General features: G+C 42.7%; 1 protein-coding gene across 7 annotated transcripts in view; it reads right to left on the bottom strand.

The window, feature by feature from the left end:
• TRPM3 (transient receptor potential cation channel subfamily M member 3) overlaps positions 1 to 22,351 on the bottom strand; it is a 738,103-nt gene that overhangs the window by 17,665 nt on the left and 698,087 nt on the right. The gene's annotated exons all lie outside the window — the stretch shown is intronic.

Below are 22,351 nucleotides of genomic sequence, written 5' to 3'. Positions count from 1 at the left end.
GGCACGGGGGAACAAAACCCAACTGCACTGCAAAAATGGGCAAATGGGAAAAAAAATAGATCTGGAGGTGGGGGTGAGGAGGAAGGTGATGTGTGGGACTGGGTGAGCGTGAGTAATGTGCTAATGAGGCCTGCTTGGAGTTTCTGGGTAACTTCAGGGGAAACTGGAATCCTTGACAAAACTCCTGGGTGCTGCACAGACACCATGGCTCAGGGAGTGAGATGATGGCCTCAGGTGACCAGAGATGGGTGAGGTCACCCTCCCGCTCCAGCTGTCCCTCTCCCTTATTTGGCTTTAGAACTGGGTCCTTTTGCAGCTATCTATATATAAAAAGGGGGTGGGACTTGAAGAGGTCTCAGCAGTTGCCACAGGCAGCTTTTGAAGATCTGCCAGGAATGTTTGCAAAGTTGACCCAGAATCTTAACAGGAGTTCCTGGTGAGGGGAGTTAATTCTCTTCTCAAGAGTCAATGTTGCTAAGCCCTGTACTTTTCTATAGTCCCACCCTTGGCGGCACAGGGGATCACCCGGGGAGCTTTACAAAAAATGCCAATGCTTCTCTGAGGGTGGCCTGGGCATCAGTATTTCTTTTAAAACTTTCCAGGTAATTCTCAGGTGTCACTAAGGTAAGTTTACTGAGCTAAAATTAGGCTGGAAAAGTTAGGTGATTTCTGACATGTCCTCAAGTCAGAAATGCATCTTCTCAGGCTATGAAGGCTTTCATAATATCAGGACGCCAAGACCCTGCTTTTATGACCAGAGAAAGATGGCCGAGGTGTTTCCTTTGGATCTGCCTGCAAGATGATTGGGTCTTGGATTCAGATGTTTTCAAAGAGCTGGCATCTCTTTTATTATTGGTCATCGTGGCACTAACCACCCACGACGGCTGTCCCTTGGAAGGAAAACCCGGTGGCGGAGGCCCCAGTGGCTCCAGGATGAAGTCCAAACGCTGAGGGTGGTTGGCCCAGTGCCATCTCTGGCCACTTCCCACCTCTCCCTATGAGTCTAAACTGGACCAAGTTTTTGCCGTTCCTAGAAATGTCATGCTGTCTCTTACTGCCTGATTTTTGAGCTTTGACGAAGGAACTCCCTGCCAGTCCTTTGCACATTTATTTCAGCTTCTCCCATACTTTTTATTCATCCTGCCTTTATAGAAGTGGTATTACTTTATTGGTCAGAAACATGCACTATAATCAGGCAGACATGGATGAAAACCCCGATTCTACCATTTTCAAATGATGTGACAGCTTGTGCCACGAACTTCAGCTTCCTCATCTGTAAAATGGGGTAGTAATAGTATGTAACATGGGGGGAGGTCGTGAAGATCATTAAATGAGAGAACGTGTGCAAAGCACTTAGCTCAGTATCCAGCACCTAGCACCTGATCAGCATTAGCTGGTGCCATCCTTAGTGTTGCTACTTTTGTAATGAACAGACTTTAAGTTCCTCAAGGTTAGGAACTATGTCTGATTCCTCTTTGTTCTGCAATCACCATGCACAGCATTTAGTGAGCGGCTTATCGTGCAAACATTTAGTGAGTGGTTTATAATATGCTGGGTACAGGGGACACTGGGGATGAGAGAGACAATCCCTGTTGTTCAAGCACCTCGCAGTTTAGCAGGGAGGTCAGACAGGGAACAGACCAGGGCATTGCGGTGTGCTGCGAGCTCTGACGGGCTCTCAGGAAGCACAGGACGGCTGCAGCCTCTCTGGCCTGGGTCGTGCTGAGCAGCCTGGGAGTCAGGACCAGCCCTGAGGACCATCACCTAGATGCTACAGCAACAAGTGCAGTATAAACGAATTAGATGATCCTTGTGGCAGCGATAATGATAATAAAAATGAATCATTAAGAAACAGCCTTCATTGGATAATATCAGCAGAGCGGCTGCGAACATTATATGCAGCGGTTAGTACAAAGCACTGTTCTATAATGGCTTCTAATGATGTCCTTGTTCTGGGTATTTACCTGCGTTAGAAAGTGCTCTGTCTCAAACTTACAGATGTCTACCACTGATGAGCTCAGCTGGGTGAGTTAAAGCCCTGAGAAGCAGCAGATTTCATAACGGGGGATAAGTTATCTGGTTTGTCATGAGGCACCAACCAGTATCTGGGGTGCATGCTCCCAAGGATATGCTCCATGGCACACGCACCCAAGGTGACACATGTGTGGATGTTTAAGGGCATGTGGGCTGGTGGCTACCACCGTGGCTCCTCCTTTCCTGCTTTGGAGCCTGACATTGGGGTTATTCTCCCAACCCTCTTGCAAGAAGTAAATGAATAGCTACTTTCACCTTCATGTCAAGTGTCACCTCCCTCTTCCTTGGTAATGGTGCAGAGCCTCTCTAGTGGATGTCTGCTGGTTCTACCCGCCCCATGTACATTTCCCCTTCTTTGGTAAGAGCACCCTGGTTTCCCTTTATGGAACCACCCTTGCCCCACTCTCTCAGTCCATGGAGTTTGGGTGAAATTAACTCCAATTCTATATCTAGGAGGTTAATCAGTGTGCTTTATCCCCTGATTGCAGGGATTGGTTCAGAGATGGCCATGTGGCCCTCACCTGAGCAATTGGAGCTGATGAACATCAGCTTTGGGAGTTTTGCTGGGACTAGTTAGTATAAAATAGGAGCTCTCTTTTTATAATGAGATGTAACACTACCAAGTGATGTGACTGTATCACAGAGATCCAGCCATCATCCAGCCATGCCTAAAACTAGCCCTCTTCATTTATATGAACCATAACATTCCTTTTTTCCTTAAGTCAATTTTATTTGGATTTCTAAGGGTCCTGGCTAATACAACCAGTCTCACCTCCTACTGATGTCCACAGGCCTGTAATAAAAAACATAGATATTTTGGGCACCCCACTCCTGAGAGGCTGCATTTGGAGTCTTGAAGTAGCATGAAAAGATTCGAAATGGGAAATCTGACCTGATATCAAAGTTGAATCACAGTGTCAAGGTTTCAGGAGCCAGAGGCACTGTTGCTCTCCTTACCCCAAGCAAAAAGAACTTAAGGGGTCTACACTGATCAATGCTCAGTTGTCCAACTGGGGACCCTGACTCAGCAACCAATAACACAGATTTCACCTATTATCAAATAAGTAGAGTAAATACAGTTGGGAAACTTTGGCCAAGCACCTGGACATAGCCAGCTGCTCCCAAAGTGAAGAAAACCTGGTTCTAGAAGTCGATCACAGATAAATTAGGTCAGAGGAGTCACAGGGTACAAGGTACTACATCTACACAGTTGTGGCCAAATTAGAAGGGATCAAATGTTTGGAGATTCAGATTCTCTATGGCTTATCTGTGTGGGTCACACTGACACATTGCACAGCAAGAAGTTGGAGGTGCCATTTCTACTAACTAGGCATTAGTAGGTAGAAAAGAAACAGATGATTGGGCTCCAAAACAATGATAGCTTGTGCAGTCATAATTTGGCTATAGTGTTTGAGTGATAGTAAGAAGGCTCTCCCTTTCTTTACATGTTCTGGAGAGCAGCCTTCCAACAGTTGGAGACTTTTTCATAAATAAACTTTTCTTGTAACTAAAACAAGGGTCAACAGCATCTCTCACTAGAAATATAAGCTCCATGGAGATAGGAGTTTTTGTCTGTTTTGTTCAATAAACAGAACAATAGCTAGAATACTTCCTGGCACATAGTCGGTGTTCAATAAACATTTTGCCAAATGAATACATACTGTACATTTGACCCCAGGCATTTCTGCAAGGGTTACACCTGATCTATTTCACTGTGTCACTGTCTATTTTCCTATTTAATAGCTCAAGTTTCACAATGACCTGTCAATATGAGATGGTTACTGTAAGAGCAGATATTTGTTTATTTGTTTGTTTTTACAACTGACAAGTTTTACAATGAAAGGAACATGCCTTGTCTTTGGCAAAGGCTATAGCAAATCTCCCTTCTGAATGCCGCTGTGTAAATCTCCAGGCACACCAGCCATAACACCCGATCCTGTACTTGCGCAGACCTTGCTAATAGATCATGACACACTTTCCTTTTGAGCCAAGTTGAGGCCTTAGAATCCTTTTCAAGACAAAACTACCAAAAAGCACAGCCAATCAACTGAAGTTGACACAAGAGATGGAACCTTTCCCCCAGTTCCTTCAAAAATGAGAATAGGAGGTCTGGGGTAAAAGATCATTTCTGTTTCTGTATTTAGGATCCTCCTCATGCCCACATGGCCTGGCCAATACCCAACCTGTAGCATTTCACAGCTGCCCAGGAACCAGGAAGTTGAAAAATTAGACATTCTGCTTTTCTCAGACCTTGAGGGTCTGTGGGACCTCTCCTTCATGCATCCCAGGCCCCTGGACACCCCCACTGCTCATTTTAAAAGACACCTTTTAAAGTGGGTACTTTCCCAGGGAATTCTCATCCTCGATCTTTATCTGGGATCCTCAAATGGAAAGCACAGGAGAGATTTGGGAACGAACACCCAGGGAAAGCATAGCATTTGCCAGGCTCTGTGCCGGGCGCTTTATATTGGTCATTGCATTTCAGCCTTCCAGTAGCTATGTAAGAAATATATTATCTTTGCTTCATAGCTGAGGAAACACACACCAAGGGGTGAAATGCCTTACCCAAGACCAAACAGCTAATAAGGGATTATGTGAGAACCATTCACTCATTCATTCAAAAAATACTGAGTTCTTGCTAGGTGTTTGGTGGGACTGGCACTGGAGATACAATTCTGAATGAAATGGAAATGAATCCTATCCTTTCTCTGACCCCAACGCTTGTATGTACTTTGCTCTATGTGATGTGGCCTTTCCAGGAATAACATATAATAATAGTGACCTCCTATTGCATACTGAAATGTAAGGCCCTGTGCTATGAGCTTTACTTATGACACCTTATTTTAATTTTTACAATTATTATACCCATTTTACAGATGAGGAACTGAGACTCTGAAAGCTTTAGCATCTCTGTCAGTATCTCAAAGACAGTAAGAAGAGAGTCAGGAGGCCCACTCAAGCCTGCTCCAGCACAAAGTCTCTTTCCTCTGTGCCTCTGAAGAAAGAGCCAGCATGGGGTTGAGAGGAGTCTCTCAATTATGAACAAACACAGAGACAGGTTAATAGGCATCTGAATGTTTCATTTCTATCAATAAGAATAATGGCCTGAACAGTTCAGATGAGGTAATAAATGTATGGAACACTAAAATTCAGAGTGTGGAGAAAGACATTTAATTCATATGATAGGTATCAGGTGCAGGCACCCAGGTGCCAAAGATTAAGACATCTGCCCTTTTGAAATCATCCTATAAGGGGAGAAGAAACATTTACTTATTTAATGCACACGCCATATTGTTCCCCGAAAGCATGAGAAATTAAAAATAAAATATCACTATTTGACATTATCAGCATCATAAAAACAATATGATGAAGATGGGTATTTCTCAAAGATTGTTCCTTCCTCTCCTGTCTGAAGAAATGTCTCAAAAGCTTATTCCAAATCATAGGCAATGGGATAAAAAGCTTAGTTTAGTGTATGACTACATTTATGTTATTATTATTTTTTTAAATAAAGGATTTTCAACTAAAAATTCATCTTGAGAAGATAAGGAGACAAAGGATTTTTCTACCTTCTTTTGAAAACCCATACAGCTTACCATGAAGGCTTTAGAATGCCAGTAGGCAGTGCCTATGACTGATTCCCAGGGTGAATTAGATTTAGATCGCTCTGCTTTGCTTTGCCTTTTCCCTGATGAGACAACTGGATGGCTTTGTAGGGCTACATCTTTCTAGAAGGCTCTTAATCTAAGAGTCTTAGATAGTAGTAGATACAGGAAGAAGTTTTCTTTCTATTTATTTCAATAGGCCAGCACCAGCGTCCTCTAGCAATGAAGGACAGGAAGAGCAGAGGTGATAGAAAAGGTAAACTCCAAGCTCACAAAGTCAAAAGCACCACCCACCAGCTCTGCCTTTTACTTCTTCTTGTGGGTCATCTTTTTCCCTTCTCCTAATCCAACTGCTGGTTAAGATGCAAATCGGCAGTGACATGGCACAAAGGCAAGCATCGGCGAGGGGTAAGGGGTGGCCTCAGTTCCTTCGTCGGTGAACGCAAGGACTTGGACTATGGACATTCCCTACAGTGTGGTGACACACAGTTCTGGAGGTCCAAGGTCATTTTAGGACACAGGAACAGACGTTAAACAACATCGAATGGGACAGTGAAAAAGCAATTTCCTTTTCGAGCCTCGTTCGATCTTCCTGACTCCACCAGAGAGAATGTGCCAGTTTGAGGATAACATTTCTTCAACACTTCCTTCACATTTGCTAAATTCCCTTTGTAGTAAAGCCTGGGCAGGCTGAAGGCTCAAGCATCCGGACAGAATTTCATAACAATGTGGTCTTTTCATTCTGTTTATTCTATGGTTGTCTTCTATTTTCATCAAATGTTTTGAAAGAAATTAATTTAGATTTTTAAAATGAGCTGATTTAACTAAAAATATTAAAGACTAGAAAAGATGTTACAAAGCAGTGAGTAGTTTATGGGAGTAATGGTTGGGAAAGGCTAGCTCAGATGATCTCTAAGCCTCATTTGGTCCTGATATTTTATCACTCTACAATTCTATGAGAGGAAACAAAAGACCGGAATAACCCCCAGGCTGGATTCTCTATCCCTGGAGCTAGCGGTAGGTCATCTGGAGAAGAAATCTTATTCTTTCCACTCTCGGCAGAAGAGCAAGCAAATACCTAACCTCTACGGTATGATACAGAACCCGGCCACCACAGCGCGAAGAGGGGAACGGCAGAGCCTTCAGGGCTTCTGGTCTACTTGCCATTTGCACACATGTTCAACTTTGACCTATTTAGAAAACACAATTAAACTGAATAACCCTCATTTTTTAATCTGGTTAAAGAGCAGGATGTCACAAGCCTATGTATGTTGTATGTGAGTTGTGGGGAAGGAGGGGAGAAAATCCACTTCCTAGGGGTTATATAACCTTGAGGGAAAGAATCAATATGGTCCCTAATATTCAAGAACACATATATAAGCAAATGCACATTCCTGTGGACATAATTTACAAATTCCCTGGTGAACTACAGACAATGCAAGACATCCATTTGTACTCACAACTCATGCTTTTTGCTCTGATCTGCTGGCACATTTTCCTCTCGATGCTACTCATTCCCTTACTGACCTCTTAATCCCAGGCTCTATTTTCCTAGCCCTGTCTCCTTTTAAGACCAGGCTGCCCACTCATCTCTGTTTACTGTTAAAACTTGAGCTTTCACACTTCAACTGATGATGCTCCTCAAACAGTAAAGAATTCAGATCATGGTAAGTCCATGTTCAGCTTAAACCTAAATGGCTACTAGTGGGCTCAGGTTCCATTGCCCATCACTTGCTGTCATGTGGTGAGTGGGTTCAACCGTATGCTATTATTATAATAAAAAGTAGGGTGACATATATCCTTGTACAGTGGATTAACAACTTTTTTCTTTCCCAGAAAACATTGGCATACATCAGTTAAAATAAAATAAGCACTTTCATCTTAAAATATTTATCTGTTAAAAATAATAAACTCAGGTGCCAATCAAGTGAATCTGATCCATCGTTTTGGGATCTATCCACAACTGATCCATCTTACTAAATCATTCTTTGAAGTCACTAGACACAACACACTAACCTTGGATGGGTACAGTTTGTGTCCCAGATTTGACATTTTGCCATCTACGTACTATTGAGTTAGTCAAATAGTGTGTCTGAGCCCGAGTTTCCTCATCTCTAAGCTTGATATAATAATAACAATAGAAATAATATTAACAATAATGATGATGGTACATGCCCATCTTCCCTCATCACTCATTCAATAAGTATTTATGGAGCCCCTACCATGTGCCAGATACTGTTCTAAGTGCTTGGGATACACCAGTGAATGAAATGTCAAAGATCCGTGACCTTCCTCCACAGCCTGAGTTGGGAAGGGGGTATTGGTGGTGAGGGGGTAGACAGAAAATCAACAGCATAATAAATAAGTAAACTCAGTGGTGTGTTAGAAGGGGATAAGTGCTGTAAGAGAAAAGAAAAGGTAGAGCAGGGCAAGAAGGACCAGGAGTGTTGGGTAGCTGTGAGCTGTGTTGAGAAGGTAAGATGGGAAGAGACTCCAGCCTTGAATGAGGGAGCTGGCCAAGAGGCTCTCTGGGGAAGGTGCTCAAAGCAGCAGGCACTGCTAGGGCAAAGGCCCCGGCGCAGAAACCTGTCTGCTGTGTTCTGTGAACTGTGAGAAGTAATGTCTGAACTAATGCAGAGGAGAGTAGTTGGGGAAAAGGAAAGAGTGCTAAGGAGTAGAGGGAGGGAGAGCATCGTGTGGGCCTTTGGAAGGGCGCCCTGGGATCCAATCAGATAATAATGCATTATTATGTGCTCTAACCCTTTATTGGCTTTATTAAAGAAACTGAGTAATTCCCCTGTATCCATTCTGCTCCTGCCTGATGGTTTCTTGTTTTAATAAGTAAACCCTCTTTTCATTAATTCTGTGTTTCTGAATAGATCCCCAATGCCTTTAAGTGACATAAGGACTAACCCACTGTCCCCAGGTGGGAAAATGGAAGCAGCTGAGTTCTGGTCCTCCACAGTTTGCAGTGGCAACTCTGAGACTCTCCTTCCCATCCAGCTATCATAAAGAAATAAACGGCTAATGAAAACAGGAGCTTAGGCTCACTCAGGCTTTCCCTCCATCCTACCCACACAAATAGCTCTCCTGTCTTTATTGGCCAAACAGCAGCCCCCTAAGGGAATGCTGATTCCTAACCTGATGTGAGCAAAATCAATTTTTATAGATAGAAGAAACCCTCACAGTAGGAGGCTTCGGAGAGGGAACGAGGTTTCTATTGATGATGACTTCAGAGCACAATCCCAGCTTTTCTCATTACAGCAAAACTCCTTAGTGGTGGCTGCTTAGTGCAAACTGTAAGTGTATCTACTGTGTGTCAGGAACAATAAGCTTAGGGACAGACAAAACCCTTTTGTTCCTTGAGTAGCCTTTCCTGAGGCAGCATTCCCAAACAAAAGCTGTAGCCAGTGCTTAACCTGAAAATTTCTGAACAGTTTGACTCAACAGTTTGCATATCCATCACAAAGTATAAGAGAAAGGGTAGATTCACATTCTCATTTCATTTCTTCATGAATACAGGAAGGTTGTTGCTTCTTTTTTAAGTAAAAGTGATGGTTTATATAAAATCTGTATTTTTCTCTTAGACCTGAACAAAAACCACACACACGCACACCCCTCCCTCTCCCAAAGATGCTGCTGTTTTCATAAATGATAAATTAGTTGACCATGTTAGTTAGAGTATATTTGAAAATACTTTGTCATTGCATAAATTACAAACTAGTAAAATGTGAAAGCTGACCTATATTTGTTTTTTCAAAAAATATGGCCATCTCATTTTTAATAAGCTTATGCTTCACACAGCTCTACTCTAAACAATGCTCTGTGGTGGCATTTCCTTTGGCCAAATTGGTCTGAATAGACCTGTGGAAAAATCCAAAACTAAACCACAAGCAGCATAAAATTGGCCAGTTTCTGGGTCCAACATAGAAAGGAAATAAGTCGGGCTTTCCCCCACGATATCCCTTGCCTAATTGTGAAACAAAGGCTGTTCTCTGGGCTCTGGTAGAGCAGCTTGTGGGTTGCAAGCTTGGGGGTTTTGTAGGACTGTTCTGTCTTTCTTTCTCCATATCTTGGACTACTATTTAATCAAAAAAGGATGGTTAATGTGCAGGCTCTGTGCTACATGCTCAATGATGACACATACACAAACACACACCCAGGAGAGAAGGAAGAGAGAAGAAAGAGGGGAGCTAAAAGGAAGTCTGGGGTCAAGTCCAGCTTGATTGTTAAGTTAGCTAACAAGATACAGAGGAGTAGCTTCCTGAATGCATTTAATGTAAGACCTGATTACAATCACATCCTAATGTAAGATGCAATTCTACTTAAGGCGACATAAAACCAGTGTCCAGTAGATGGGGAGTGATTATTGTTTCTTGGGGCCAGGATGAGACATGCTAACATGAACACAGACATAAGGCAGATGGCCAAGTTTTTCTCTACAACTTTTCAAAGAACAGGGCTGCTATGAATCTGATGGAACAAGTTTTAAACTCAAGAACAGCAAGCATTTATAATTATTTAGCAAACAATTGTGGTTACAACCATCCTAGAGGTATTAAAGAGGATGCTCATTAAGACAAAATGTCAGAAATCCTGAAAGAAAAACTTTAGAATTTGCCACCCATTCATTTACTTTTTAAAATTTTATTTGACAAACAATAAAGCACTTGCTATATTTCAGGCATTATTTTTCATGCTTTATAAATTTCAGCTCAAGAAAAATGTGAGAAAAAAAACATAAGATTGTGTCTTAGTCAGCTCAAACTGCCATAAAAAAATACCATAGACTTGGTGGCTTAAACAGAAGACATTTATTTCTCACAATTCTAGAGTCTTGGAAGTCCAAGATCAAGCTGCCAGCTGATTCCATTCCCCAGTGAGATCCCTCTTCCTGGCTTTCAGATGGCTTCATATGGCAGAGGGAAGGAGAATGCTCTCTGTTGTCTCTTCTCATAAGGGTACTAATCCCATTATGAGGGTTCCACACTCATGATCTCATCTGAATCTAATTATGTTCCAAAGGCCCCATCACAGTCACATTGCGGGTTAGGTAAGTAGCACCGGAATTTGTGCGGGACACAACTTACTCCAAAACAGGTAGGTACTATTATATCCATTTTACAGATAAATGAACTGAGGCACAAAGAGACAAGTAACTTGCCCAATGACACATAGCTAGTAAGAGGCCTCAGAGCGTGGATTCAGACCTATGGTTTCATCATGTTAACTACACATATTGTGCTATTTCTCATAATGAGGGAGTTGAGAGTTATGTTAAAGTCAAGATGGTTTGAATGCCCAGACATCTGCATTTAGACTTTCCTTATGTTTCATTCTTTTATCTGGGTTAGAGCTTCTCAAACAGTGATGTCCATTAGTCATACTCTTTCCACATTATAAAGACTTTTGAGAGTAAGTGTGATCATATGTGAGTTTTGGTCAACATGCTCACTTTAAGGACCGCATCTATGTGGCTATACATTCAATGTAAATAGAAAATGTATGTTTATCACCACAGATATCATAAAAAAAATTAAAGCTCAGTTTCCATTTTATTTATTGTCTGATGGTACCTTTGGAAATGAGTAAACTGATATTCTCCGGGAGGGGCATGAACACTTCCAGGCCGGAAAGTGTCATTTGCAGTGCCCTGGACAAGGTGCATTATCCCACAGGCTTGAAGACTCGAATTAAGTCTTCTTCAAGTCTCGTTTATCCCAGTTAACAATGCAAACAGTCTGTTTTTAACGTATGGAAACAGAGATCTCTCAGTTCACTAGAGTGCTTAGGCACGCTTAAGAATAAGCAGTTTGCTCAGGCATAGCTATTGCACTCACCGTGACTGATAGCTTCATTTTGCAGAGCAGTGTTGCGTTTGTAGTAGAATCTCTGTTGAGAAGAGGCTGAGGGCTGGCCTAAAATAATGTATAAGCAACGAACAAAGCCAAATCTTGTTTTGCTGTGTGTCATGAAAAAGAGACTATTATTTCATGTTACTAGGTGAGTGAAGGAAATGGTTATATCGACAGTTGCCATGGATACTCACTGCTCCAACTTGTCCCAGATTACAATAGGAAGGAGTGATATTTAGTTGAAGAATATTAAGCAAAGGGCTTTGGTTTACCAACTGGTGGAAGTCTGTGCATCAGCATCTGACACCAATTAAGAAGTTCATAGTCATGTTTATGTTTCAAAATCCAAGAGAATTGGCATTGTTATGGCAGGTTTACAGGGCCAAGTGGGCAGAGTGGTCCCAATAATATATTCGTTGCAGTGCTCTTTTCATTTAATTAATTAAATTTTCATATGAATTAGTTTCTTTTTTGTACTTATGTCTTGCTTATGTCTGTCTTCAGTCTAAGTTATATTTCCATGGAACTGACCCAGAATATTGATTCACGAAGTTCATGGGACTTAACTTACTTTCTTTTGAGATTCAAAGAGATGAAGTTAAGGATGTCTCCATCTTTGTGTAGATTTGGTAGTCTGAATTACTTAGTGCTCAAGATTGGAGTCACTTTAGGTTCTGCGACTCTTTATTTGTGTAAAATCTTGCTAGGCAATCCATAACTAGGCCTAACAAGATACTGTACATATGTAAAAATAATGGAATTGCATTTTTAAAAACTCTGTAATTTAGGTTGTTGTTTTTTCTAATTTAGGTTCACCTGGTATTTAAAATTAGTAAAGTCTTAGGTCATATTATTAAATGACATTTAAAAAAGTTAATTTGCTGCAGAGCAACATTTGGCTATTTTTCCTTCTCTGCCTAAGAGAATTCTGGTGTAAATGAAGTTGATTGAATATAGGGCCATTACGATATGACCACTTGACTGTTGGATAGAGCATATCCAAGAACCAAATGTCCATTGAATGGCCAGTGAATCATTTAAGAGTAGGGAAAGGCTAGCCAATTGCAAATAAAATACTTGATAGTATTATATAGTCTACCTTCCAGTCTTCTGCAATCTCTTTCTCTCCTTTTGCTCCATTGTCTTTCAGTCTCTCTTTTATTTCCCTGCTTATTTTTTAAGAGATTATGAGCTCAATTTTCTGCTCCACCAGAATAATGGCATTCATTTTGAGCTGGCCAGAAAATATACTGTTCCCCTCTTGTGTGTCCTACCAAATGCAAAACCCTTAACATCTGTTCTGAGGTTTGACAGGGGAAGTCTCTCCTCTCCAGATTACAGAACTGCAGTGAAAGCTTGTCTCGTTCCAATTCTGCCACATCACACCATACAAACACATGAGAGGCAGGGAGCACGGAAGCCAGGCTGTGGAGCCAGCCGGGCTGGGTTCAAATCCCACCTCTGCCATTTATTTAGCTGTGTAACCTTTGGCACGTCATTTAAAGCTCTCAGTTTCCTCAACAATAAAGTGGATGATTATTATACTACCTCAACAGTGTTGTTGTGAAGATAAAGGAGCTGTTGTTGATACAAATAAGGCTTTAGACAGTGCTCAGTACATAATAGGCACTCATTAAATGCTGGCTATTTCTGTAAGAGGCCCTCTAGCCTGTAGGCTCCCAACCCAGGTTTCTACGCCAGCTGCCAGTATTCAAAGTCCAGCTTCACCTCTCAAATAGCTGTGTGACTTAGACAAGTTACTTATTAGGTCAAACCATATGAACTTTCTGAGAGTAGATCATTTTGTTCTACAAAAATGGCAACTTCATAAGGTTCAACCTAATATGTAGGGAATATGTTCTCTGTCTCAGTTTCCTTATGCATTAAAAGTAGGGGCAATAGTCCTACCTCGTAGAATTGCTATGGGGAGTAAATGAGTGAGAGTTCATAAAACATGTGCTACAATGTCTGATATATAGAGCGTGCTATTTAAGTATTTGCCACTATTATTTTTATTACCTTCACATCTCATTACTGCTTGAACTAAACTTTCCCCAAGAACAGCCTGCTTATTAATCCTTCTTTTTGTTTCTGTCAATCTGCAGTGCCTTCCTGCTTTACCTGCAATGCCTCTCTGCTCCTTCAAAGCTTGGTCTCAGTTCATCTGATTGACCCACCCACTCCGTTCCCTCCATTTCTGCCATGTCTCTTGGCATTTGTATATTCACAAAGGACATGATGTGTTATGATAGCTGGCAGTGGTTCCCATGTTGTCTTTGTCTTCTTCATACATTAACCCTGAAGGGTAAGGATCCAGGGGGTGTGTGACATTTCTTCTGCTTCAATTGTGTCTTCTTATGCAATGATTATTTTATATTTTTAGGAAATTCCTTAAATTATGTTTAAATGTGGAACCCTCTACTGTCTTCTTATGTTTTTTTAAACAGACTTTTTTATGAATCTAAAATTATTCAAGGTTTTTTAAAGTGGCAAAGATAATACAGAGAATCCCTGAATACCCTTTACCCAGTCTCCTCCAATGTCAGAGTCCCACACAACCCTTGTACATTTGCCTAAATTAGAAAATGACATTGGTACATCACTGTGAATGAAACTCCAGACCTGATTCAACATTTCATCAGTTTTCTACTAATGTCCTTTTTCTTTTCCAGGATCCCACCCAGATGCTACATTGCATGTGGCCAGCATGTCGTCTTAGTCTCCTCTGGTTTGTGAGTTTCTCAGTCTTCCTTGTTTTTCATTACCTTGACAGTTTTGAGGAGCACTGGTCAGTCATTTTGCAGACTGTCACTCAATTTGAGTTTGTTTGATTTTTTTTCTTCCTTGTGATTAGACTGGGGTTATGGATTTGGGGGAAAATACCACAAAGGTCAAATATCCTTTTCATCATATTATAATGGTGATGGCAACCTGGATACTTTTCTGGGCTATTTAACAAAGTACGATTTTTACATAGATTTCTCTACATGTTAAAGTTACCAAGAGACCATCCAAAGATAGTAAATAGCTAAATTCCTAAACTCATAGCATTTTTGAAGCACTGAATAGGCTTGTTCAGTTGTTCTCAACCATATCACACCCAACATCTCCATTCTAAAATATTTTCTACTGCCTCCTTTACTATTCCAAAATAAAATTTATATATGGTGTAATTTACCTGCACATATAATCACAGAAAAGTCAATATAATGTCCTAATTTTAATATAAAGGGGAAATAAAAGGAAAATGATTTATAATAAAATAATAATTTCAATATATAAATGCTGAGGTCTGAGTACTCTACAAGCCACAGTGAAGTGCTCAGATGCTTATACCTCTATGAAGAATCTCCATGAATGACACAGACCCAAATGCAGACTGATAGGAGACTCAAGTACAATAAGCAGCATTGTCATTGGTGAGCTAATTTCCTAAAAGGGTGAACAACTCTTGGGAAAGTTCCAAAGCAAAGAAAATACCATTGCCCTCAATGTTCATGGTTGTTTCATTCCTGAGAAAATCCAATGCTTATTAAAAACATACAACAATATTGTGTCTTCAAATATAAGATAGAATTAGGCTCAGCTAATCATAACCAGGCTTTTCACCTACACAAATGTCTGCTGGAACACTGGGAAGCTGTGTGGGACACAGAGCAGTACTTGATTGTGGGAATGTCTTGTGCATGGCAAGATATATACCCTCCCTGGACCCCATCTACTAAATGCCAGTGTTTCCCCCAATCAGGGAGGACAAGAAAAAACACTCCTTGAATTTCAGCATAAAGTTTCTGAAATATGGAGGCCATGCTGCTTCTGTCCACATCTAGGAGCTGGGCTCAGATCCCTGTAGCCAGCAAAGGAAGGAAAAACAGCCTGGAAGTCAGGGTTGCCAGCTTCCAAACTGCATGACCTGGTGCTTGTTGAGCTCTCAACAGTACCCACTGGTAACCCTTGGATTGGTGCTGATTGATCAAATCATGCAATTCATATCACATACACACTCACAAACACAAAGACACACATACACACACTCACATAAGCACGTACATACACACCCCACCATAACCACCACCATCACCACTACAACTCAATTCCTGCACCAAGCCCTTCATGGATTTTCCATTAAATGTAGAAGTAAATTCACATCCTTACACTGGCGTAAAGGCCTTGCACAAGTGGGTCCTCCTTTGACCCTTCAGTTTATTTCATACTATTTTTTCCCTCGCACATTATGCTTCCACCGTACGGGCCATCTCTCAGTTGCCTACTTTCCGTCTCAGGGCTCTGGCACAGACTGTACCACACCCCAGGCTCCCCTCTTACTCATCGCCTCTTCCTGATTCTGCATAGCTAAGCTCACAAGTCACTTCCTCAGGAAACCTGTCCCTGAGTCTCCTTGTGAGATTTTTCCTAGCTCCCTGTATTTCTTTAACATGCATTCATCAGAGCTCATGATTAAATATTTGTGTGATTCTGCGTTTCAATCTGATGACTCCGTTAGGCTGTTAGCTCCCCAGGAGGCAGGAGCTTGCTGGTTTTACTCATTACTGTTACCCCCAGCAGAGAGCATAGTGCCTGGAACAGAGTAGGTTCTAAATATTTGCTGAACCCATCAATAGATGAGTAACTGTATTAGCTGCCCAGAATGACTTTCGGGTTGGCTAGAAGGCAGACACAATGAGGCAAACAAAATTGTGTTTTTTCATGATGAGTAGTAGCAATAGATCTTGGTTCAATTTTGTTGTGAGGGACAGAGGCGTGCTATTTGAGGCAGCTTGTTTTGGCCTCATTGTTCCAACATGATTGGTTTTTAAAGAAAACAGTGGACTAGAGGAGGCTAGAAGATACCTCACTGTTTAGACAACTCAAGGTTCTGGCATCTGTCTAGAGCTGGCTTCCCTGCTGGAAGGGACTGGTGGCTCAAGTAACAGCTTTGCTGTGGCTTCATAGGACTCAACCCTACAAGAAATCTCACTTCCTCCTTCCCCTGTCCCTACCAGTAACACCTTGTGCCTGAGCAGCTCTTGGTATTGTGTCTGTTAAAGTACAAATTTTGTTTCATTCTTTCCCAGATGTCAGTCCTTTGGGTGTCACGTTCGTGAATTTGGCACATCTGCGCATCACCCGCACTGTGATTTATTAATGTTCTCCTTTGAGCCCATCACGCCCCGACATCGATGCGGATCTCAGCTTTGTCACAGACACTGACGTGCACGCGCTCCTGCGTCTCCTAGGCTTAGTCTAGTCATCGAGGAAGGACGCGCTCTCTCAGTGTCCCTGTGGGGGCCGCACACAGGCAGGCCTCCTTGCTGCCCTTCGCTTGTTCATAATTCCGAAGAACAGAGAGGCTCACTAACTTGGTCAAGGTCACAGTTATCGGAGGAGACAGAACAGGGATTCAGAGTGCCTGGCTCTGGTTCCGTCCTGGGCTGTCCCTGTTGCACTAACTGAAACCATTCTTAGCCGAGCTCTCCACCCGCACCAGGCATTCCATGAATGTGCCCTAGGAAGCAAACCCTTCTGGAAGGATTTCCCCCGAGTACATTATGTGTGTTCCGATTTGTAATCATCTGACCCACCTGTGAGCTTTGTCTCGTTTACGAACGCTGCGTCCTTGTTTACATTACTCGGGGATCAGTTTTGATTGCAAGGGCTCTACTGACATACTCCTGGGACAGGTAAGTCTCTGCTTGGGAGTTATGGTGTATTTTTCACCTGGGTGTCTAATTCATCCATGATGGCTGCTTCCGAGAGTATCCAATGTGTCACCACCCTGGCGCTACAGAAACCTTTCAGTGAGGTCAGAGCACGGCTCCTACAGCAGGAGTCCCCTTGCTGATTCTGGAAAACGATGGCTTTCGGAAGATTCTCTACCATCCCAACAGTCAGCACATGGTGGTGTGATGTTTCCCGAATGATTGCAGAGCTGCTGATTCTGTTCTTAAATCCAGTCCCTAATTTAGAATTAAGCCACACACTCGCCCCCAGGAATTCCGCCACGACACGTTATACCAACTTAAGCTGCTTTTGAGCTTAAACTCCAGGCACACTGGCATCCTCTCTCATCCCAGGTGAAGACATCTAGATCATTCCTACCACACAGCTTTTGTCCTTGCTAGTCCCTCTGTCTGGAATGTTCTTTCCCAATTTCTTGCCACATCTGTTTCCATCATTCACATTTCAACTCAATCTTCTCTCTTACAGGCCTTTTCCTGACCATCCTACATAAAATTATATCCCTGCCCTGGCCAGTATGGCTAGAGTGGTTAGAGTGTCGGCCTGAACACCGAAGGGTTGCAGGTTCGATTCCTGGTCAAGGGCAGTACCTAGGTTGCAGGTTCAACACCTGGCCCTGGTCGGGGTGTGTGCGGGAGGCAACACATCAGCGCTTCTCAGATCAACGTTTTCCTCTCTCTCTCTCTTTCTCTCTCCCTCCCTTCCACTCTCTCTAAAAAGGAGTGGAAAAAATATCCTCAGCTGAGGAAGAACAAAAAATAAAAAAAATTAAAAAAAATTAAAAAAAATTGTACTTCCAACTCCTCACCTCAATGATTTTCTAGCCTACTACTTGGATTTATTTCCTTCACAGAACCTATTACTACCCCAAAGTACTATTTACTTTTTCCCTTATTGTCTATCTCCCTCCTTCCCCCAGTAGAAAGCAACTCCCCTGAAGGGAAAGATGAGGCCTCTTGTTTACTATGTGCTCTCCAGTGCTGAGGAGGGCAATCAATAAGTAGTTGTTGAGTAAATAAATGCGTGACTGTGGTCCAGTCACCACAGTGAGATGCCAGCAAAGAGCTGGGCTGTGGAATCAGATGGGAGAAACCTTCTGTTATAACGTAGATATAAGAGCACTGGCTTAGGAGTTAGACTAGACAGACCGGGGCTCCAATTCTGCGTCTGCCTCTTCCTGGCTGTGTGCTGTTAGCAAGTTATTCAATCTCTGCTCCTCATGGACACCAACAGCAATCAGGACCAAATGAGTTGCAGCATGTCATGTGCCTGGCCCAGTGCCAGCCATTGTAATAGGATCTTAACTAATGTTAATGGACTTTTCTCCACCTAGAAATGCCAGGAGAAACACATGAACCTCACGACAGCCTTTGTAGCACACTTGCAGCGAATAAAGAACTCAGGCATCCTGATACAATCTGCTTAAGTACAACTGCCATGCAATTTTCAAAAAGCAGTGACATTTTCGACACTTGGTTATTTTATGTAGACTCCTGATAGGGTGTATAATTCTAAATCCACTGAAAAGAATCTAGTCTTTTAGTGAATGACCTATTTGATAGAGGTGTCCCCCACCCTGTATATTCAATTACTGGATGTACAATAAAACCGCATGTGCTGTGTACAGTTCCTTCGGTAGCTGAATATTATGTTCCTCAGGTGGCACCGTGACTTTGAAGTACTTGTCAGGAACTGGCTTTCCTGGAACAGTACAGTAACCATTCAGTTCACAGTGGCATTTTTCTTCTAAAGCCCTTGTTCAGAATATTAAAAAGGGCACGCTGCAGACTTCATTCCTTTGCTTCAAGGACTTTGATTTTGTAAAGCTGGACCCCGTGGTCCACTCAGGAGTGAATCACAGGCTCCAGAAAATGTTCAAAAAACAGTTTTGAATCTGGCCCAGTGGTGGTAAGTTGGTCAGTAAGTATAACTCTCAAGTCTGAGTGTGGTTCTCCTTCCTCCTGCATCCCAGAGGTCACTCCATAGGACTTCAGAGGTCACAGTTCCCTGTTAATCCATGATGGTGTTTCCGTATGTAAAAAAATAAATAAATAAAAAATCACTGCATCTCTAAGATGCAAACTTGGGAAGGGAAGTATTAAAGTTTTCTAGCCTTCACCTGGATGGGCAAAATATTTGGTGAATTGTAAACAAGTTAAGGCCTCTGGGTTCTCATTCCTCAGTGGTAGCCGAATTTATTCTATCCAAACTGGTACCAAGACAAGACACAGGACCTACTGGTGTTTGCCAAAAGTTTGTCATGTTGACTGTTCCGACACCATAATTACATGATGTCCCGACTTGGTCTTTGGTCTGAAGATAGAGTGAGCAGAGCGGAGGGAGATGGGGAACTCTGTAAGGGATGGCAGATGGGAGCTGGGAGCACCCTGTTCCTGGCTTCAGGGAGTGATGACTGGGGATCTTCTCAGATCTGTCCTCTTTAGGACTTTACAGATGTTGGTGACAACTACCTTGTGCCACTTTTCCTTGAGAAGCAACAATAAGAAGTTGAATTTTGGATTCTGACAGACCAAGTTTTCGCAACCTCAGGACTACTGACATTTTGGGTTGGATAATTTGGGGTGGGGGGTGGGGGGGAGCTGTCCTATGCATTATAGGATGGGAGTAGCATCCCTGGTCTCTACCACTAGGTGCCAGTAGCGTCTCCCCAAGTTGTGACAACTAAAAATATTTCTAGGTAGAGCCAAATGTCCCCTGGGGAGCAGGGGTGGGGCAAAATTCCCCTGGTTGAAAACCAGAGGGAGAGACTAACTGTGGAAGATTATATGTGGTCACAAGAAAACTTTGAGAATATTCCAGCTTCCCTTGGCTGTCCTGGGACCTTTTAGGCCTTTGAGTTTCCTGGGAGGTAGATCTTTGATATACTTGCAGATGGGCAAAGGATGGACTAAGAGAAAAGGTGAGAGAAGGCGGTAGCTGAACGCACTGAACCCCTCTCCTCTGTCTCCCTTCCCCTCCGCACTTGCTAGTCTTCTAGCCGGGAGAGGTGAGGGGAAGCCTGGCTGAACTGCAGAGGCTGGAGTTGGGAAGCCTAGGGTCTACAGACTGAACTGGGGGAGCCTGAGGCTCTTAGAACTTCAAGCAATCCTAATATTTAAATTCAGGCACCAGCAATTTACCGCCGATGGCATAGAAGGTGGTTTATGGAGGCAAGAGGGCATCTGCCAGGGCCCTTTGGCAAAACTGCAATGTAGGCAAAGCTGTTTTGCCACCACCCCTCTTCCTGAACCTGCCCCACACCCTGTCTCACTTTCCTTGCCCTCCAGGCACAGTCGCCTGGCGCTGCCCTCTGGCTGCTCCAAGCCCAGCTCACCCAGCCAGAGCCATCTGCTTCATCACCGGCTCCTATTTTAACTCTCCTTCCCTGCATGCCGATTTCAGCTCTTTTGGGGGTTCATATTAAAGATTCAAATACTTTACTCTAAGGGGAGGAGTCAGTAGGTTTAACTTATTCAGAGGATGATCTGCCTCTTCCAAACTTGCTAATCCTCTTTAAGAAGATGTTTTGGAACGCAGGGCTTTTCTATGGCTTATCTAGTGTCCCTGAAATTAGCATGGAGGGCGTCTAATTTCCAGCCACAATCTCCCCACTCAGCAACCACAGCCTCTGAATTCCATAAATCAGGGCTTTAACTTTGAAAGGGGCTCCATGCAAGGCGAGCTGTGTATTTCCCATAAGAAAAGATCCAAATTCCTTAGTCTGGCACACAAAGCCCTGTACAATCCACCTTTCTAACCTTCTCCATTCATTCACTCCAGTGTGCTGGAAAAGGTGGGCACAGGCCCCGCCTTCTAAAAATGCATATAGTCCAAGGGGAACACACCTCAGAAACCATATGGTGCAATGTGTTAACCCAGGTAGGTGTAGGAGGCTTGGGGGCACCTCGTAGAAGGGACTAACCCCTAATTGGCTGGTCTAGCAAGACAGTCTCATTCCTCTGCTGTCTCCACATGCCGACACCTGGCACACCTTACCACCCCTCTCTAGCTTTGCACATGGTGGTCTCTCTGTCTAGAATGCCCTCTCATGATCTGTCTGGAAAATTTTTAATATCTTTTATGATTCCGCTTAACTGTCACCTCTGGGAGAATTTCTCTGACTGTACTCTGCCCTCTCTTGCTTTTCTTTGCCTCATCACGTTCCCCCCTCACCAACCCTTCCCCCACCACATGTCACCAATCCACAAACAAAAGGATGTTCTTTCCTTTAAGCTAAGTCTTTATACATCACCCCTAAGGAAATAGGTATCATACTGATTTCCAATGGTTTGTTTACTTGCCAGTCTTCCCCTGTTAATCATTTTCAAAGCCGAGGCAATAATGCATGCCTCTTTTTACTCCCCAGCTCCCAGCACAGTACCTGGGACACAGACGTGCTCAGTGAACGTCATTGAATGAACAAATCTGTTCACACTAGAATGTGGAAAATGTTATAGCAGAGTAGTTGCATTATTCTTTGCTATACTACAAGGTGAGATACATCATATATACAGAAGAGTCCATAAAACACCTAAGTCCAGTATAAAGTGAAAACCCATATAACCACAACCCAGGTCATAAAATGAGCCCCCTCTATTCTTATCTCATCAGTGGATGTCATGTACTTGAATTGAGTGTGTCACTAAGATGAAGACTCAGATTCTGTATCTGACCTGAAGTTATTGGGATCTTTTGCCAAGCATGTCCTCATCTTGAACCTCAGGCCTGATATTCTAGATACCAAACACTTGGCTGAAAGCCAAACAATTCAGTCAGACGTCACTTGGAAGACAAGGTCTGAAATCCAGTGCAGAAAGCTATTCACTCCACTGGACAGTGTTTTGTAAAAGATCTCTGGTAGCTTAGTTCCCCCTCCATACTGAGGCAGCGAGCTTATTTGGACTCTGTCACATTTGAGAAAAGACAATTAACATGTGAGCCTTGCTGGGATGACCTGCTAACAGTTAACCTGTGTTGAGATCAGTCTGGTTTTTGGTGGCTGTTAATACAGATCAGTTAAAATCTTGCCACGTTATCAGAAGGGGTGTATTCTGCTCTGCTTTGAGTGAAATCAGCCATCTGCTTCATTGCGTTTGGTCAGAACACTGTGCTTTTGGA

Source organism: Miniopterus schreibersii (genome assembly GCF_964146895.1).
Source record: "Miniopterus schreibersii genome assembly, chromosome: 11".
Taxonomy (NCBI): domain Eukaryota; kingdom Metazoa; phylum Chordata; class Mammalia; order Chiroptera; family Miniopteridae; genus Miniopterus; species Miniopterus schreibersii.
Note: the sequence above shows the minus strand (reverse complement) of the source record. Positions and strands in the feature narration are given on the sequence as shown.